This window comes from Gadus macrocephalus, chromosome 10 (genome assembly GCF_031168955.1).
Source record: "Gadus macrocephalus chromosome 10, ASM3116895v1".
NCBI lineage: Eukaryota > Metazoa > Chordata > Actinopteri > Gadiformes > Gadidae > Gadus > Gadus macrocephalus.
The window spans coordinates 17,700,459-17,720,126 of record NC_082391.1 but is presented as its reverse complement, the minus strand read 5'-3'; the positions used below and the strand labels follow the sequence as shown (position 1 = coordinate 17,720,126).

The following is a 19,668-nucleotide window of genomic DNA, read 5'->3' as shown; positions in this document are numbered from 1 at the left end:
ATGCGTGGTGCGGCAGTGTGTGAGTGTGTGTGCGGCCATGTTTTGTGTGTGTGTGTGTGTGTGTGTGTGTGTGTGTGTGTGTGTGTGTGTGTGTGTGTGTGTGTGTGTGTGTGTGTGTGTGTGTGTGTGTGTGTGTGTGTGTGTGCGTGCGTGCGTGCCCGGGTGTGCACGAGTGCATTGATGCCGCCTCCGTGCTGTGTTCCCCCTTTCAGTCTTCAGAATAGTGTCTCAGCTAATCCGTGAAAGTTGCGGCGCTCTGAACCAGCGGCCAAGCCTCTTTCCCACTGAACCCCGGCCCACGGTCTACGCTCCACATTTACACTTGATTGGTCCCTCCCATGGCAGGACTCCCCTCCCTGCTGGGCCCGGGCCCGTCCCCCTCGCTGGGCCGCTCAGCGCAGCCTAATCGGCCTCTCCCCTCCATAATTACCAGCGCTGAGCCCCCGGACTCACCCACCGTCGCGGCCACTAGGGCCCCCGGCCTGGGCCAGCCAGACCTCGCCAGAACCCACAGCCACGCACACCAACGGTCCCCGAGTCCGGGCCCGGGAGCACAGCGCGCCCATGGGTCCATCCAGGGGAGCCACCTGCTACCTGCCTGGACCCTGAGCACTGAGGCCCTCAGAGGCTCTGCTCCGGGGGTAGACGAGTGGGGGGGGGGATTGGCAGCTGCGTGGTTGCAGCTCCTCCCCCCTAGGGTTGAGGTGATGTGTTTATTTGAGGCCGGGGACGGTGGTGCTCTGTGAGGCGGTGAGAGGTAGCCGTCCTCGTGTAGTGCCATAGAGCACCGGAGAATCCACCCTGCCGAGCCTGATCCCTTTGATATGTGACCACTCTAAAGCCACGCATTCAATGGGAGCAGTCAGTTGTGGGATTGGTCCAAGTTTATGCTGTGTGGGCTGGGTGGGACGGAATTGCTTTGTTCGGCGGTCGAGCCCCGCGTTTTCTGTGTCTATCGGTTTGCACGTAAGACGAAGCAAGTAAAAAAAAAGAAAAAGCAGACGAACATTGATGGTCTTGTGGCTTTTAAAAAAAATAAGATGTGTCAAATCAGAGAGCCGCAAGGCTTCGCTTCAACTCTTTTTTCTCCATGCTGTGCCATGTTTCTCTAAATTTCAGGCCATTGCACCATGGGTGTGAGCATATGGGACAGGCCAGGTGAAACCCAGTGGCCTGGCATTGAGTCCAAAGACTGTTGAGAGTAGAGGAACACACGTCAAAAAAACACTGGGAGTGCTGGCACCAACAGCACCGCAGAATGTGCATCAGACAGACACCCAGCACTCGTTAGCTTATTACTCTCTTATTAGGAACTTTTTTTTTTTTTTTTTTTTTGCCTCGCATGGCTTGGCAGAGTCCTGCTAGCCACTCTCTTTACATGGCCCTGGCTCTGTCGGAGTTGATCAAAAGACATTTCCTCACATCTCCAGACGCCCAGAGAGAAAAGAAGAAAAGCAGAGGGAGAAGAAAAGCACCAGAAGGGGGCACACTGCTCTCTCTCTTTACTGTTTGGGTGAATGAGGACTTTTCACAGTGCCCTCTCTCTTTCTTTTCTCACTCATTTTCCTTTTTAACGTTTGGAAAGAACTGCAAACACATATATATATTTATATTTCAGCCATGTTTTTTTTTTTGTTTTTTTTCCTCGCCACAGCAACAGCAATTATCCGCAGGTGAAATATGTGCACCCAGAATTAGGATTATTCCTGGAGGCCTGGGAGAGAATGAGGGGTCTTCTTAAATCTGCCCTGGTCTCCAAGCTGCTGAGACCCCCTAGAAGTGGTAATGAAAAGTGTAACTTTAGCCTCCCAGCTGTACGTCTCAATCCATAATCCTTCCCCAAAAACCTCACCATAGAGCCGCCTGCCACTCCCATGGCGTGCCCAGCCTACACCTCACCGGGCCTTCACGATTTATGTAGCACTCCGGATTCATACTCTCAACCCCGTAAAAAAAAAGGATTTGCTCTCTCTTATATGACCCGGGGTGGTCAGGGGAGCACGGTGGAAACACAAAAAAGCCCAGTGTCGGGGCCTCACTCCCCAGATATGATTTCTCCTTCAACACGGGGCCATACCTTGGGATACTTTAGGAGACCAGGCCGGCGTCCGAGCAACCGGAGAGGTTGGGTGGTGGCAGATCAGCGTGTGGAAGCCATTCAGAGGTGAGTAATTGTGTATGGGTTTTGGTGCCTTGAAACAATGTGCATCGCATGGAAGTGGAGACAGGATATATCTCCAGGAGGAACACAGTATTCAGGTGCTGGGGGGCGGCGGGGCACATGGTGAGTGTGAGGTGGACTGAAAAGGGGCCTTCGTTTTGTAGCCGTAAATGTCGCATTGAGACACATTGTAAGGCTGTTTGGTTTTATATGTCTTGACGCAATTAGGAGGAGATTTTTAATTCGTGTTTTTTTTTTCAATATATGCCCGTGGTCAGTTGGTTTTACACAACAGTTTAACGCAAAAAAAAGGAAGTCATGTTGAATGCTGAGTGGTAAATATATGCCTGTGTCCGCTACGTTCTAAAATAAGGATAAAAAGAGAATGATGTTTTATAGTACTCTGTTGGTAGCCAAACCCGCACTGCACCAATGAAACACGCGATTACAAATATAATAAATATTCTGAGGATGTAGGGGGAAAAGCTTGCTAATTAGAGGACCAATAATTAAATGATAGTGTATATGTAAATTACATATTTTGGAAAAGTAAAAATAACTTCAATCCCAAGAAAGAAAAGAGACATCATTTGTTGCCTCCATCATAGCCTCTCTTTGGCGGAAGAGAGGCACCTCGGACAAATAGAGTAAAACAAAAAAAAAAAAAACCTGAAGAAATCACTTCACGTTTGTTCACAATTTTTACGATGTTCTAGTAAGAGGCGTGTTGAAACACTGCCGTTAAGTTGCTAGATGAGCTGTTACGCTCTGGTTCGTTGTCCGTGACTTTGACACTGGTCATTGGGTGCATGGTGGAGCGAACTATTCAAGGTGACCCCGGGAAGTCCTCATTGTACATTCTGTACAAGATGGTTATCTACGACGTGCGGTGGAACCGCCAGTGGGAGGCTCCAACGATGCTGAGCAGAGAGTCAGCTCCTTGTTGTTGTTGTGTGTGTGTGTGTGTGTGTGTGTGTGTGTGTGTGTGTGTGTGTGTGTGTGTGTGTGTGTGTGTGTGTGTGTGTGTGTGTGTGTGTGTGTGTGTTTGTGTGTGTGTGCACGTTTGAGAGAGAGAGAGCGAAAGAGAACGAGAGAGAGAGAGAGAGCGAGAGAGATCATGTGTGTGTGTATATGTACAGTAAGGTATGGTGCATGTGTGTTTATTGACCATGTAGGCATAGTATATAGACCCCGCTGCTGATACTTGATTCTCTGTGCAGCGTTGTGAGAACGCTGTGGAAGCGTTGTTCTATAGCATATACACGCCACACGCACGCTATAATGCGTATGTTGTAGACCTACGTTGTTTGAGAGTTTCAGTTTCAAGAAATGTCGAGGTAAAAATCATGAATTACACTATTTGGTGGAATATATAATATGGTTTAACTTTCAAGCGAAATTGACATGTCATGGGGCAAATGTGGTGAAATCAATGTCAATGCGGACAAAATGGCCGCTGTTGCTAAGCTAACAGGGAAGGAAGAAGATGGAGCTGGAACTGACTCAATGTTCAATGCTCATCTACAATTCGTTAGTCATTTTACTAATTACTATGTGAATTTTATATTTTTTACCTTATTGTTATCATGCCATAATTAGCACCTAATCTTCATTTAAAAATGGGCAATATTTTATTTTAATCATCCCCGCCATTTGCGCTGTGTTTTTCTACAATTTGTCACCATATAGCTTTATTTTCTTTTAGTCTGTTTAGCTTTTTATTGATATAAAAACACAGATAGGTTATTGTATTTTGAAAACATGGTATGGTACATATTGGATTCACTATCGCGCTAATTACTTTTGAATGATTGCTGCATAAATATTTCCACCTCGAATATTGCGATAAGAGATGAGTCAAATGTGAATTCTTCATATGAAAGTCTCTTCCAGTATTTGTACTTGAGAGCTTTCAAAGTTTGAAACTGGAAAAATCCCCAAATTCTTTGGCCTTTTATTCTCATTATGCATTATGTTAACTTTGGGAAACATGTTGGAGATGGTTTGCTTTGTTAAAGAGAGTGAAAGGAAAAGGATAACTTCCATTACCAGTTGTTTTCGATGGTCGATTATGAGGTGAATCGGAGGGGGAGGGGAATAACAGTTCAAAATATGTTCAACTTGTTGTTTTAACATTCTCAAGGTGGGTTATTAGATAATGGTTATACCCTATATTGTGATTTTGAGAATAGTTTTTAACATGCATCGTTTAATATCGAACAAAGTATTCATAACAGCACAGTCAGTCAATTAAGTAACAGCAATTACCTAAAACTGCCAAGTGGTCACTCGAACGATAATACAAATGAATAATAATAATCAATTGATTAATTAGTTATAATAAATGATGACATGTATTGGAGGGACACACGACTGTCAGCTAAATATCCTCTTTGCAGAGGAACATATGGTGAGTTCTAGCATTGCTAACTATATGATGTTTCACATTTCAATCACAGAGAAACATCTGATTTGTCTTACAGTTTTTGATCCCAACTCATTGATTTCCGTACATATTTGATTATAATGACGGTAAATCGTCAACAGCCCTTGAAGAAACAAAGCACCCCTAGAAGGAAAGTATTTTGTCCCAATTAAACGCCAAGATGTTATAGGGAAGTGATAGCATTGTCTCTCGTTTGATGTCGTGGAAGTTTTGCAATTGCAAAAAGAACAGTTACAAATATTTAACTGCAAACTTTTAAACAGATGGCATCTTGCACAAACTGTATCATCAAAATGGAATATGTATAATTGCTCGATAATTGTTTTGGTGAGTACTATTCTAATGACATGCACTTTAAAACTTTTAAACTATGATGAGCAATACCTTTTCTATTCGTGTAGAAAGAGTGTGTTTCTCCACTTTTCTTTCAGTTGAAAATATGTATTTTTCGTGTCATGGGTCAAAATCAAGCTGAAATTCCCTTTTCTATGACAATGAAATTTATCTCTACTTTTTATTATCAAACATTTATATGCAATGTTTATTACATTTAAGGAAACCCACAGCTCAAGCGTCTAATTACTTTTATAACCAATTATTATTTAAATCAAATTATATAAACATTATTAACCATCATATTCATGCAGGCAAGTGTTGTCTCAAATCAAAATGATGACATTATAAACCACTAGTTATTAAGAAAATAGAAAACCTGAACATATGTCGGCTCAATGACTCAAATTGAAATTACCTGCCTTTTCTGCTACTTCCTCATTGATTAACAAAAAATAAATGCTGTATTGGAATTAGTAATTTTAGGAAAAATGTGAATGTAGGATGAAGATGTAAAAAAGGCCTATAGCCGTTTCTTCACTGTAAAACGCTGTACTATGTTTCAACAAATTATTAAATATACCTAAACGTATGTTTAAAGTCAAATCTGTCAAAAAATATAGAGAGTTTATGAGGAAAAATGTATTGATTATTAGTAGAATAAAATACAATGATGAGATGAAGAGGAGAGAATATTAATTATGTTATTGAAGGAAACAATATCAATAGCACTCATCTTGAAAATAATGTTGACCTAAGCCTTTTGTGGCTAGCATTATTTCTCATATGCAAGGTGAAAGCCTGCAAGGTTGACATACACGTCATGAAGGCAGCACTTCAAACTATTAACTTTCCCAGGTTATTACCGTGGTCACTCAAAAGAAAGTAAACCGATGGTCTCTTGTTTCTGTAAATATTTCTACAGTTCTCTGAATTTCTCAACTGAAACACATCTAGTGGACGAGAAAAAAAATAGGTGCATAAATAGGGAGCAGGTCCAACTTCTTTAAAGGCAGATCTGATTTCACAGTCAGAATAGTCAACCTCATGCTTTATGATGATGATGACATTATTCAATGTTCTTCACTTTAAAAGTACCAACTCACTATTACAACACAGATCCTTCTAGAATTATGTCATAATTATTGCTGATTTTTGTTACTAATTTATTTTTAAGAATAATATAAGAAAATTGTAATTAACTATCCAATAAACATTTAACCTTAAATGCATGTTTTTGACAGGCAAACACATGATAAAAAGGTTACCCTATTTACTGGCCGTGCCGGTTTCCAATTCTACTTATTGTACTTTAACTGAGTATTGCCTTTCTGATTTTAAAGACACTGCAACAGATAAGTACAACTAAATAGTACATTGAATTGATAGATTGAAATGATTTCTGTAGAAATCAAATAATAGTCATCCGTACAAATGAAATACCTTGTATAACTTATTGGACTATCACAATATGCTTTATATTCAATTATAATACGTGACCCTTCCATTAATATATATTTGTTCAATATTGATTGTCCATAGCACTTCCTAAGGTGAAATTACTAAAGAGTCCCCTATTTCTACTACTACATGTTTTATACAGCTTGAAATACTTGGATAATCCTTTAAAGAGGTATTTTATTAACCTTTAGCTTGGGTTATGTTTTTGCTAAAACAAAATTGCTGCTATCATCAAGGAAGGAAAGAGCACTAACATGTGAACAGAAATTTGATTGCTAATTATATGACTAATTATGCAAATCATTATGGCAGAAAAAAAAGTCATCACTTAAACTGGGGGATGCAATCAAATCGCTTATATCAACAGTGATGATGAAATTTAAAGACAAGCAAAACCTGTTCTCGTTTTGAATATTTGCTGTACCAAGAGTTGTCATTTCTGAGTGGCTTGTACTATGTTTCTTTGAAGAAAATTGGGTCACTATTATATAAGCAGGGAACTGACTGCCAATGTCCTGCAGCTTGTTTATGGTGATATCTTATTGCTGGACCGGCAGGGTCTCGCTGCTATGCGTCTTTATTAGTTTCCATGCACGACTGGCATGGGCACCCCCAGCAGCAGCAGTCGCTCACCACTCCGCTGCTCCCCACCTCATACTAAGCCTTGGCTTTAAAGACGGACAGGCTCCTTTGGGTAAGAACAAGTGCCCCAAACCAAAGCACAAGTCATTCAAATGCGGGCCCCCGCTCCAGTGTGCTCCTCTGGGACAAAGACCTCAAACTTTCCGCTCCTAGGGCACACAAGTCAGAGTCTGTTTGAGTACCTGCAGTATAGACCGGTGTCAGCCAACCGCAAAGTTACATAATAATAGCATGCAGGTGTGACAACTTAATTTAAAGAAAAGCCTACGTTGCTTCCCACTTCCCCCAGACGTCAAACACTTGGCATGTCTTTGACAAAGTTTCTTAAAAACATTTTCAAAGACCATACTCAAAGACTGGAGAGAGCCTAAATATTTCAGCACAGTCATCGGGGGTGGGGGGGAGGGGAAAGATATCATCGAATATTGTACTGAATAATGAACACACTTAATAGTCAAAAATATGAACATGCTGAGCAACACTGTTGTTTTTACCTTTTAATCTATGCGCTGAAAAGTTTGTATGAGACGCAGAACGTTTTCACCCTTGGAGCCACAGGAGGCGCTGTAAAGCAGTTTGCCTTTTGATAGAGCCAAATTTGAGAAAAGAACATGGCCGCCGGTGGGGTCGGGGCTCCCCAGTTACATCTAGCGCTGCCTTAGCTAGTTAATGCAACATTAACATTGAATGAGCATTTGGGGAGCCTGAAGAACCCCCTTTCTAGCCCGGGACTCATAGGATGAGGCTGAAAGCTTCAAACTCATCCCGCTTTTCCTGATCTTGTGAAATACATCAATGCATCAATTGCACAGTTATGTATATTGCAAATAAGAATCCAGCAATTTGATGTGCGCAGTGCGGCAACATCAACAAGATGTGGTCATTTTATATTGGAGCCTGCTGCCCTGTGAAGCATGGGTACATATTTATAGATATTTTGGTATACCCATGGCCGTAATTGAAATGGAGGCATTCATTTCAATCTATGTTTAGAAATTCCCTCAGTTAACACACTGTCCTACAAGTCTCCAGAGCAAGCTGTACCAAACAATTTCAAAGGCATTTCAATTCCGAGGATTGTTTTTCTGCCAAAATTTGTGGTAGACATTTTAGACATACCAAGGAGTCTGGGAATTGATTGACACCAGTAAAACACATGGTTTCAAAGATTGTTTAGTTTCATGGAATCCCAGGTTAGCCCTAGAAGGATGTGATAAGTTAAAGTGAAGCCAAGAGACCTGCACTCGCATGTTCTTCTTCATCTGAAGTGCTATATCGCACCCTGTCTTCACAACACCGAGACCTGTGAAAAACAACTGTGAAGATATAATTTTATTATCCCAATCTGTCACCGAACGGGGAGGAAAAATGCTTGCAGAGTGCACAAGTCAAATATCATCGACTGCACAATACACACAGATACACACAGGCGAACACACACATAAACCAACACCGGCCCGCACCAAACAGAAACACCAAACACATACATACTCACATATATGTTAGCGCACATTAATACATACATAGCCAATATACACATAAAACACGCACACATAAACGGACACACACACGCACACACTGTTTAGATTTATGCATGCACTACATAAAAATTATGTTTGCCAATTATACAATAAAAAATAAATTGCTAGTCATCACCATCAAACATTACATTAAATGTAATGGCATGTACATGTCTGTACTTTCACGAGGCTATTGTATAAAATAACAATAGTTACCATGACTTTTATGACCCCAGATAAAATACGATAATGTTTTTCCAAATGATGTGTACAGTCTCATTTCTGTAATGAATACGCAGCATTAATTAATCATTCCTGTTTGTTACTTTGCTTGTTTAATGTTTTCATCATGTTATGGATGAAAATAACGGTTTGTATCTCAGTGGAAGAAGGCGAACAGGCGGTGTCAATGAAACGCATCCAGTGTCAAATTATATTTATTTTATTGTTTGTATTGTAATTGTTAAAAAAATCTAAGATTGTAGTTTACCTTAAAACAATACAAAGCATGGTAGATTGTTCGGACGTTGACCGGGTCGACGCTCATACCAAACAATCCTACTGCATGTTATATTGATATCGATCATGGTATTATCTAGTTACTGAATTATCTTGTATCCTTTTATCTCGTATCATTATGAAACTGTTATTTTTTCACAGTTTGAGTTATGCTTGATGTGGATTGCGTATCATATTCTTGGAATTCTGTGAATAATTTGGATTGGACGAAGACATTTCGGGAAAAATAAATATATTTGCAAAACCAATTATTATTGAACTGAACGAGGGACGGCGATTTCTTTGAGTTCTTTGACCTTCCACTGCCGTGTCTTCCGCTTCATAAAGGTCAAAATTACTGTTGAATTATTTAACATCTGTTCGCTTAAATCAGTATAGCATGATAGGGTGTCCTATGCTAAGAGGACTTGAGCATTCCTTTTGGGCATATGGATGCACATTGGCTGAGCAAAGCAGAATTCACAACCTGGGGGCACATTAAGAGCCTAATCAACATAGCTGCTCGGCTTGAAAGAATAAACATACAATAAAAAAAAAAAGAGAGAAAAAAAGCCAAAATGGACCTGGCGAGGAGGCGGAGAGGCAGGGTATGCCCAAGTGGCGTTGGGCCGCCCCATGGAGACATCTGCTGATTACACACTTTGTAGGAACCTGCAAGAGAGAGAGAGAGAGAGAGAGAGAGAGAGAGAGAGAGAGAGAGAGAGAGAGAGAGAGAGAGAGAGAGAGAGAGAGAGAGAGAGAGAGAGAGAGAGAGAGAGAGAGAGAGAGAGAGAGAGGAGGCAAGCAGTGAATTGTGTGTAAAGAGATTGAGACGCCACATCCCAACGCAAACAGTCACTCTGAGCATGAAGCTGTAAAGACTTGAAAGCAGAAAGTGCCCTTTACTCTATTCAACACAACAACAGAGGGAGCGCAGGCCGGCCGGGGCAGCGGCAACACGCACCGGCTTTTGAACGCAGCTCCTTTGTCAACTCTTGAAATGGTTAGCATCCAATCAACAGAAGCTAAATTGGCAGCCATGTCTTGTGGTGTACCTGGGTGGAAGCTCGGCCGCCCTCGAGATGACGGGCACACTGCTGTGTTCATCCGGCGCCTGTCAGCGTTGTTTCTGCGGATGAATCTGTCACGTGTATGTCCCTGCGTGACATTGTGTCAGGCCTGCGTGAGGCAGGTGGAGACGGGGGTGGTTAGGGGGGGGGGGGGGGGGGGTGATCGGGGGCCCCACCCTCCAGGAGTTCCCGTCATGCTGTCAAGCCCACTGTGCCAGCGTCGGCCCCGCTGAATAGCAGCGAGCACAGCCACAGTTTGCCGCAAGTGCGGCAACACCCATGCCTAACTTTCACCCTAACGAGAGCCAGATCCTCCCTCAAGTAGCTGATGATCACTAGCAGGAACCAAGAGAAACCTCACACCCTTCTGTGTTGAATCAAGGCACCATCTTCCCTTTGACCGGATAATGGGGACGAATCAACTCATGCACATTAAAGAGGTCTTGGTAAAGGAAAGGTACACCTTGTGGATGAAGAGTAGGAGATCGACCATGATTAGAGCATTCAGGGGGTGAAGATAACATGGAAAGGGGATTATTTTCATATCTTTGTCATATCTTTGTTTTCTCCATCACTATAGGATCTGTTGATGAGTCATAGAAACGCCCTGAGTCATAATAGCGGGCTTTATGGAAACACCATTCCATCAAACAAGAACGTTGACAAGACTCAAGGAATATGCAACAGATGAAACAGAGAGAGAGAAAAGATAAAGAGGAAAGATTATTCAACTGAGAAGAGAGGTTGATGTGGTGTCTTTGATTTCTGCAGTCCTCAACGATGCTTCCGAGCTTAGGCAAACCGTGGTTCCTGAACAACTTTGATTCTGTGCATGGCTTCCTGGCTGGTTACCTACGTACACATTGTGCCACGGCAGTCTACTTCAAAGCAAAGAGGAACGCCTTAGAGGGTCAAAGATCTACCCTTTTATCTCCTAGGCACAACAAGTCATAAGAGAAAGCAGAGAGTCTTCCTCCCCAGGCTTCAGGTTTGTTTTTGGAGATACAGACCCTCATTATTTGGCCTAGTGTCATCTCTGCTTCCATCTTATGGATCAGGGAAATCATCGTCATCATTATTTTATGGCAAGGAGCGTGGATCGGGTTTCAAAATAGCCTGATGCTGTGCAACATGACATTTGATCCTGTGACATCACCCTTGTAGTAGGAAGTAATACTCAACTCAGTCGACACGTTGAGATGAGGCTTACTATGCTTGCACGCAGACGGCGCTTGTGTTTCTCCCTGGCCGGAGTGTATCTGGCCTCGCCATCCTGTGCAGTCGATGCATCTGCGTTTCTACTAAGGCTCCCCGTACCCCCAGATCCCCCTCCTCCCGGCCCGCCTACTGGCATCCTCCCGATCTCTGACCTCTGCCCTCGTCTTCTTTTGCTTTGTTGTGCAGGTCAGAGACCATACGCCAAAACTCCACCAGAGCCACATGGCCCAGGTTTTGGTATGCAGATACGCAGCCCAGGTTAAGTCTGACCCGGGTCCCCCCCCCCCCCCCACAGCTTGCCTGACCCTCTTTGCCTCCCCCCCCTCAGCTCTGGGGTCAGGCCCAGGGCCCAGCATGCTTCCAGTGCGGTTCACAGGGGGCCTCGGCATCCCAAAGACGAGACTCCAGACTGGCACGTTGCGCAGCGTTTGATGTGGGTCCCTCCACTGGGCTGCGTGTTGCTGTGCCTTTAATTAGCTCCAGCAGCTGATATTTCCTGGTTAAGGGTCGCATTGGCCAACTGCACTGTCTTCACATCCACTCCATATAATCTCCTACAGGTGATTGCTTTTGCATGCAAACGCAGTGTTGACTGTATCTCTTTGCATTGTGTGCATAGATTACTGCATCGGCCTTTACCAAGCACGGCGATCTGTTACAATGATGTAGACACAAAATAAATACTTCACAATGCTAGTGTAACTGCACCCAGTGTGAGTCCAATTGTGTTGTGCAAATATGCCTACAGGCTCCCATCTACGGCCCATTATATCCGACTAGTTCTGATTCTATTTTCCTTGAAAGCAATCGCAGCCATGATGGTTCTCCTGATGACTGTAAACGTTCCACTCTTCGTTCCTCATCTGTGTTTTTCAGCCCGGGCCAAGATCTTAACTGTGGGAAATTGCCCTCTGAAGACTGACAGCTGGAAATTGATCTCAGATTAGACGCGTGTACCTCTCTCCCCACTCTCCTTTGTCACTCCCAAGTTGGTGGATCTCCCCTTAAAACTCTGCGAGAGATGAGGGGCAGAGAAAAAGACTCAGAGACTTCACAGTTTGCTTTGGCATACTAATACCCTGGACTCATTAAATTAATGGGGGCCATATTCCCCTTACGATGCGTGCACTGATGCCCTTTGAGTTTGTCGAGGCCTAGAGGTTGTGCAGCACTTTGAAAGCCCTGACCGGCATATTGAACGGCATTTTAATGGAAGCCTTGTGAGGCTCCGAGCAAGATGCGCAGTTACGGCCCCCCCTTAAAGTCGTGGCACCTCTCTCTCCTGTGATCTCACCCAGATTGCCGCGCCATGCCGCGCATTGCGCGCGGGAACTGGAGAAAGGGGGAGGGGACACACAGCACGCTAAATGAGACCAGAGGTGTCCACATCTCGGCAGAGGCCATTCTTTCCTGAAGATGTGAATCTTTCAGATGGGGTGCCTTTGATGTGGAAAGGTGTTCGGGGTAGGGCTGTGAAGTGGAGAGGCTTATGAGAGCCTCACCTATTTTTTTTTCTTGTTATTTTTTCCCGGGGAACACAGCATGCACGTCCGGCCCGTACCGTCGGTCAGTGATGTGGTTTCTGGTCGGTGTTGGTTTAATGGCATCGTTTTTCCCTGGTCACATGGACCTCAGTACAAAGACTTTGTTACATCACCCATAGGACAGAATGTGTCAAGAGTGCAATCAATCGATCAGTGCTACTGATAAGCAGCAATGCTAGTTTTCTTTATGGCTTGTAAAGGAAAACCCATCCTTAGTGACAATATGTGGCTATAACACATTAATCATCTGTAGTACAATGGGAATTTGAATATTAATCAATTAACTCTGCATATTTCGCCCACAGCGAAAAGATAAACCGATATGAATAAAACGTAGAAGCTGGCAAGCACTCATTTGCATGACAAAAACTTTTGCTTGAACACTAAAAATTCACCCTTAAGGTTATCACATCAAACAGAACAACTTGTGAAGACAGTGGACGGGATGTTAGATAACCCTCGTCAATTAAAACATATCAGAACCAAATATCCCTGACATATTATTTGTTTGTCTAGACATATAGATTCATAGACCCAGTGCTGCATTCTAATCAGCCTTCCCCTCCTGACGCTTGTGGGAACTGGGAGTGAATCACCCTGATATCAGGGATGAGGTAGCAGAAATGTCCCTGGTGTGTTTAATTGTACCTTTAAACAAAAGAATGAGTGGCAGTGGCAGCATCCCGAACAAGATGACACAGCTTCAAAGCATGACACTGTCTTCTGTTGAGTTCAGGTTGAACCATCAGATCTACAAGCAGGAAGTGTCAAACATTATAATTCAGTAATTTGATTCGGCAATCACCAGCATTGACAGGCCTTGATTTCATTTATCATAAAGCCTGTGACTTGAGCTCCCCATCACAGCGGTTGCAGCATTGTTAGTTGGATTTTGCTTCTGATTAGTGATTCTGTGAACCGAGGGATGTATTACAGAAGTGGCTGATACGTACATGCCTCTCCACTCTACATTGTGCTGGGGATATATTCTCTCCATGGCGACTGTGTGGTTTTTGATGTGATACCCAGTGATAAGACTCAATCCTCCTGCTACCTGGAAAGAGAGTGAAGTAGTGGAGGGTGCGTTGAGGACAGATTTTTTTGTGTTTTTTTTGTGAGTGCTTGAATAAGTATAAAAAGCTCCAACTTTGACTTATGTTCACACCGCCAGCGAATCATTAAATATTCACAAAGGCCTCAAATGAAACACAGTTCTATTTTGAGAATTAGTTTGAATAAGTTTTAGATTCAGCCAAGTATAAGGCAATGACTTAGCAGAAATATTTGCAGAATGTAATTGCATAGCCTTGCATTCGCACTTTAAAATCCCTTGCAGTAAGTATGGTTAATTTGGCAGCTTGAGTCCGGCCTGAGAAACCCTTGAGCAACAACAGGCAATCTCTGGGTTGTTTTCAGCTTAATAAAAAGAGGGATACTGCCTTGGGCTTAGCCCCCCAAAACCCCCCTCTTTCCTGTCCAAAGATGGCGCCTTTTTCATCTTATAGTAGTCCTGGTGCATTGGTGTGGCAACTATGTGCTTCACAGGTGGGAGTCTGTCTCTATCGAATAAGCCAGTTCACTAAGGACGGGATTTGCCGCTGTTATTTTTCTATTAGGGAAGAATTATGCTAAGCCTTTGGAGGCCATCTTTGTGTTGCCATGGCAGCCTATATTTCCTACCGGGTTGTGACCTGGAATGACTACAGTGCAAAGCCAAGTAGCTCCCGAAGCCCTTTGAGGATTAAAATGGCGGACTTATAGTGATGCAAAAGACTGCCAATATGTTTGAAACTTGAATAGTAGAACGACAAGTTTTTTCTTGGGTTCCTTATCGTATTATTGGTGTTTTGAATATTCTCTATCACGTAGGTCTTCCCATGAGACTTTTGCTTTGAAAATGGCTTTTGTTTAGCATATCAAAATAAGAGTGTTCATATATATATATATATATATATATATATATATATATATATATATATATGTATATAAATATATGAGATTGTATCCCTTTAAGTGTATTGATTATACATAGACACCGTTATACAGCACATCATACTTTGTCCAATGGCAGATCAATATACGGTAATATTGTCTTCTTTATGCTTTTCATCATCCTTGCCAATTGTTTTGAGGCTAGCCATGAAAGCCTTTACTCCACTTGGTGAAATGTATGGACACCGAGATGAGGCTTTGAAAGTTTGAGATTGACACTCGTGTGGCAACAAAGCACAACAGGAGACTACTTTGAAGAGGAAAGTGCTTTGGGTATCAGGTTTCACTTAAGAAATAGTGGCCTAAGACAAACATAAAACAAGACAACCAGGCAGGAGTTCCCTGCCTCTTCCTTGGTTTACTCCCCAACCCAGGATCTAAAAAGGTCACAAACACCAGCACGTTTAATCCTTCAAACACTGGAATACATGTCCAACTTTTTTGGGGGGTTGTTTATCTTAAATTCAACGCTGTCTCTGCTTTTTTTGCTCTTGTGGCTCTGGATGGAGAAAGTCACTCTGAATATAGAACAGCGACATCTATCCCAACAAACAATCCTGTGAAGAAAAATAAAAAACACACAAAAGTTTGTGTTTTTCAGACTAAACTGCAGCTATCAGAACTATGTCTGTTTGGCAGTTTGGGAATTGATCAGTGTGGATCCCAAGCCACCATCACTGTCAACTGACAGGCTTGTAAAAGATGACACATTGGGTGACAGTGCCTCGTCTTCTCGAGTGAAATCCCAAATCAAGTTTAGTCTCTGTTCCAGCTTGATTCATCGTCTTTATTTATTTATCTATGTCTCAAACACCCGTCATTCAATCAATCTGTATTTTTAATGTCCGTCAGAGGCAAATGATGCTGATCTTTTTTAGTGATTTATTATTCGTACGACGTGGGGGGGGTCATACGACGTCTCTTGAAATATTTCTCAATTGATAAACATGACGGTCACGTTTCAGGTGTTCTGAAGTCACACTATCTTGCCAGCTCAAAGTGCACTCAATATCAGCTTTTGGTCTGCTTTGATGTCAGGGTCTCTGGTGATGGGATTTTAGCACACTCTCTTCCTCAACTGTTTCTGTCACCTTCTCCTGCATAAAGCTGACACTAGAGCTGCCAGATCATAGATTGACTTTTCTCCTAGTGACTGCCAATCGAAAATGCTGGTGAATTCCGGGGAGTTGTCATGGCAGACATAGTGATCCAAAAAACTTGCAGCAAAAGGTGGCCAAATCCTCTTTAAAACAGAAGACATTGGAAATATGATGGTGATTATTTTAGCTGGATATTCAATGAGAATAACATGAGCCCAGCTAAATCTCTACTCTTTGTTTATCAGAATGTGCAACAACAATGACACGTCTTTTTACAAACCTGATCTGTGTAGCAGCTATACATTAACAATGTTTCTGACATGTGCTATGAATTAAGTTTCATAATAGTTGATACATACATGTTGAATTGGATATGTAACACATCTTGGATGTCTAAGGAGCTATACCCCCCTTAGCATCCTGTAACAATTTTCATTTTCAAACCTCTAACATAAAAAAAGACAATATTTGACTAATGAAGGACTGATAATCTTGCACCCCCCACCCCCCCCCCCCATGCTCACCTGAGAAATAACCCGCGTGTCTCTGCGTGAAGTCTGCAGTCCACTTGACGTCCCAACTTCATAAGGTTTTGGATTTAACTAAGGATTAAATTCAATTTACCGTTGGAATGCACCTTTCTCTGCCAACCTCTTTTTAAACCCTTTTTTGTTTGGAAATTAATTAAAGACAGATGGCCTGCGCATATGCATAGGCCTTTATGTTAAACTCTTTAATGTTGCATACATGGCCAAAAAAGCCCAAATTTGAATAAATAAATGAAATAATATGAAAACGTAAGCCTGCATATTGACTGGCAGAGCTTGACGGTCAGTGATGTGCTGTTTTACTATCCTGCTGTTATTTAATATAGGCCTAGGCCTTTGTTAAGTTATATATGTCAATAGACAATCATATTTAATGGCCTACACCTATAGGTATCGATATTAAAAAAATGACAGTTTGCTCCATATCCTATCAGGCCTTTTTACAACTTTTTAGGGTGTCGTGGCTGATTTAATGCCGACCAGATGAAACACCGCCGTTTAGCCAACTTCCTTATAACCGATCATTTCTGATTATTGGACCTTACAAAACCTTGAGTAAATATTCCTCTAAAATGTGATCTGTTCATCTGTGTAGTAATGAAGCAGCCCAGGCCTGTTCAACGGTGCAGCCCGCAGAGAGCCGCTCGAGGGGGAGAGCGTTCAGAGCGCCTGCACGCGCGGCGGCCTAATGAGGAAACAATCAGCTGCCAGCGGGTCATCACTCTCCGGTCTCGAGCCATACACACACGAGCCACGATTCACTGCGCACATTCGTTGTAAGGTGTATGCATTTTATTAGCAGATAGTTAAACCTTGAGAGCCAAAACCTTTTGAAAATAATTTCAATTTTTTGCAAAGTAACGTCAATTCTGAGTCTATTTTTTTTAAATTATAATTCGAGCTAATTATAATCAACATTGAATTAGTGTTTTATTGACTGAAACAATGCATCATAATTGAAATAATTAAACCTTGGAATTCGTTCCGAAATACAGACACCATGCAGGCAAAATTTCGTTAGGCGTATATTGTGAAAAAGGTGCAATCAAATATTAGCCGATAATTGTACCACATTGTAATGGTTTCAAAAGGGCTACGATAGGCCAATAAAAAAGTGCTTATTCATTATTGAGGATTGATGCGGTCAACTGAGCAAAACTGCCCTAAAACAAATATTGCATTTGTTGTGAAGTTGTTCTACAGAATGACAGTGTAACCATATTATTTATATGGCTTTGCTGCATTTGATCCACTGGTGGGTATGCGTTGCAAACAGGCCTCCTCCGTACGGCATAGGTGCGCCAAGATAAGCAGCCCGCGCTTTTCCCGCATATTTGAGCAAATTTCAAACACTTTAAGTGCAAAAATATTTTTCAGTCTTATCTAAAAGGTATCCGTAACAAGGCATTTAATTCAACAAGTGTAAGGTATCCTAAACTTTGAGCCTGTATCGGATGACACCTGGGCCCTATGTGTTTAGGCCTATCTGAATTACTTTAAATCCTTGTCACTAGAATACCGGACTTTGTGTCTTCACATGGATACTGTTTCATACATTCTCCTACCCTTATCTCCCTACCATATTTAGGGAAGTGTTGTATCTTCAATCCACACTCAATGCGTACATTGCTTAAGTTCGAATGCAAGTCAGTTATTTTGGATTTTAAATGTATATTTTCTGTCAAATATTTCATCAATTGCAAACGAGAAAGGTTCGATTTCGTTCATCTAAGGGACGAAAAGTAGCTTAGTAGTGAGCCAAGCAGACATTGTCGTATGAGGCAAAAAGCCCCAACTCAAAGCATCATCACATTTATCGAATGACATTTTCCCGACACAAACCTTTTTTTTTTTCCATTCTCATGTTTTTCTGAATCAAACAGTGACAGCAGTTTAACACCCCCCCCCCCCCGCCATCTCTCTCTCTCTCTCTCTCTCTCTCTCTCTCTCTCTCTCTCTCTCTCTCTCTCTCTCTCTCTCTCTCTCTCTCTCTCTCTCTCTCTCTCTCTCTCTCTCTCTCTCTCTCTCTCTCCCCTCCTCCCTCCTCCTCCTCCCCCCCCTCCTCCTCTTTCCCTATCTCCTCCTCTCTCCTCACTCTTCTGCAGCCCGTGCTCTCTGCACGTGTCTTGGAGTTTGAAAGCGTTAGATTAGATTATCGATTTAACTGGCTTAATAACATGAACAGCAAATATTGCCGAATTAATGCCCGTGAGTCCGAATTACTAATTGCACAGCACGAATTACAAAACTAGGCTGTAAGAACGAGATGATGACTCATTTAAACTTGAATTGTACAATTACTTTGTTGCCTAGACGAAAACAATAATAATAATTAGATTTAGTTGGGATCAAAAAAATTATAAAAATGCATTTTTTTTTTCTGTTTGGAATATATCATATACAGTTTTCGTGTCCATATGACATTGTCTCAAAGGTTCCCGTTGCACTGGCAACACTTTAATCGAATGGTTTACAATACAATGCAGACACAGGTCTATTGTTTTCACTTCATGGCAAAAGGCACAAGCTACTGCTGTTTCCACTCAGAGTTTATTCAACAATCAGCTACAATAAAATTAACACTCTCTAATGGTTATTATACTAGCCTATGTGAGCATTTAGTAGCGTTTATAGGTTTACATTATTTTTCACATATATAGGGTTATTTAAGAATTATGTCTGCAGTCTGCTAGACCTTTTAAAGGGAACTATACAAACATTACACTATTTAGACAAATGTTATGAAGGTGAATAATGCTTTGATTAGTTCCTGTGGAACCTTGTGGTAACTTTAATGTTTGTTTTTAAAACATGCATCGAATCAGTATTTATTTAATTGTACATGTTAATGTAAAAAAACAAACATTAATGTGTTAATGTATGATGTATATGTATTAAATAAAGTCAAATGCTTTTACTTAAAAATATATCATAAGTAGCAATATTTTAACCAGCATGACAATGATATAAAGAAAGATAATTAAGTAATGTTAACTGGATGTATATACATAAATCTGCATTCAAAGAACATAAAAGCACATCCCAATGTGGTCGGTGTCATCATCAAAAAGTAAACTGTTACGTTAAGATTAGCATATTTCCAGGTTCATAGCATCATCAACATGGCATCCTTTT

The 19,668-nt window shown here is 41.8% G+C and overlaps 2 long non-coding RNA genes across 4 annotated transcripts in view; one reads left to right on the top strand and one right to left on the bottom strand.

Moving 5' to 3' along the window:
• The first annotated feature begins 1,108 nt into the window (after nt 1–1,108).
• Nucleotides 1,109–19,657, top strand: LOC132466020 (uncharacterized). The gene is made up of 3 exons (XR_009527725.1): nt 1,109–2,164; nt 11,536–11,607; nt 17,129–19,657. It is a non-coding gene; the product is annotated as an uncharacterized LOC132466020 (long non-coding RNA).
• The window catches only part of LOC132466019 (uncharacterized), a 35,507-nt gene continuing 24,235 nt past the window's right edge, over nt 8,397–19,668 (bottom strand). For all 3 annotated transcript variants that reach the window (XR_009527724.1, XR_009527722.1, XR_009527723.1), the window contains one exon: nt 8,397–9,733. This is a non-coding gene — a long non-coding RNA (uncharacterized LOC132466019). The remainder of the gene's footprint in view (nt 9,734–19,668) is intronic.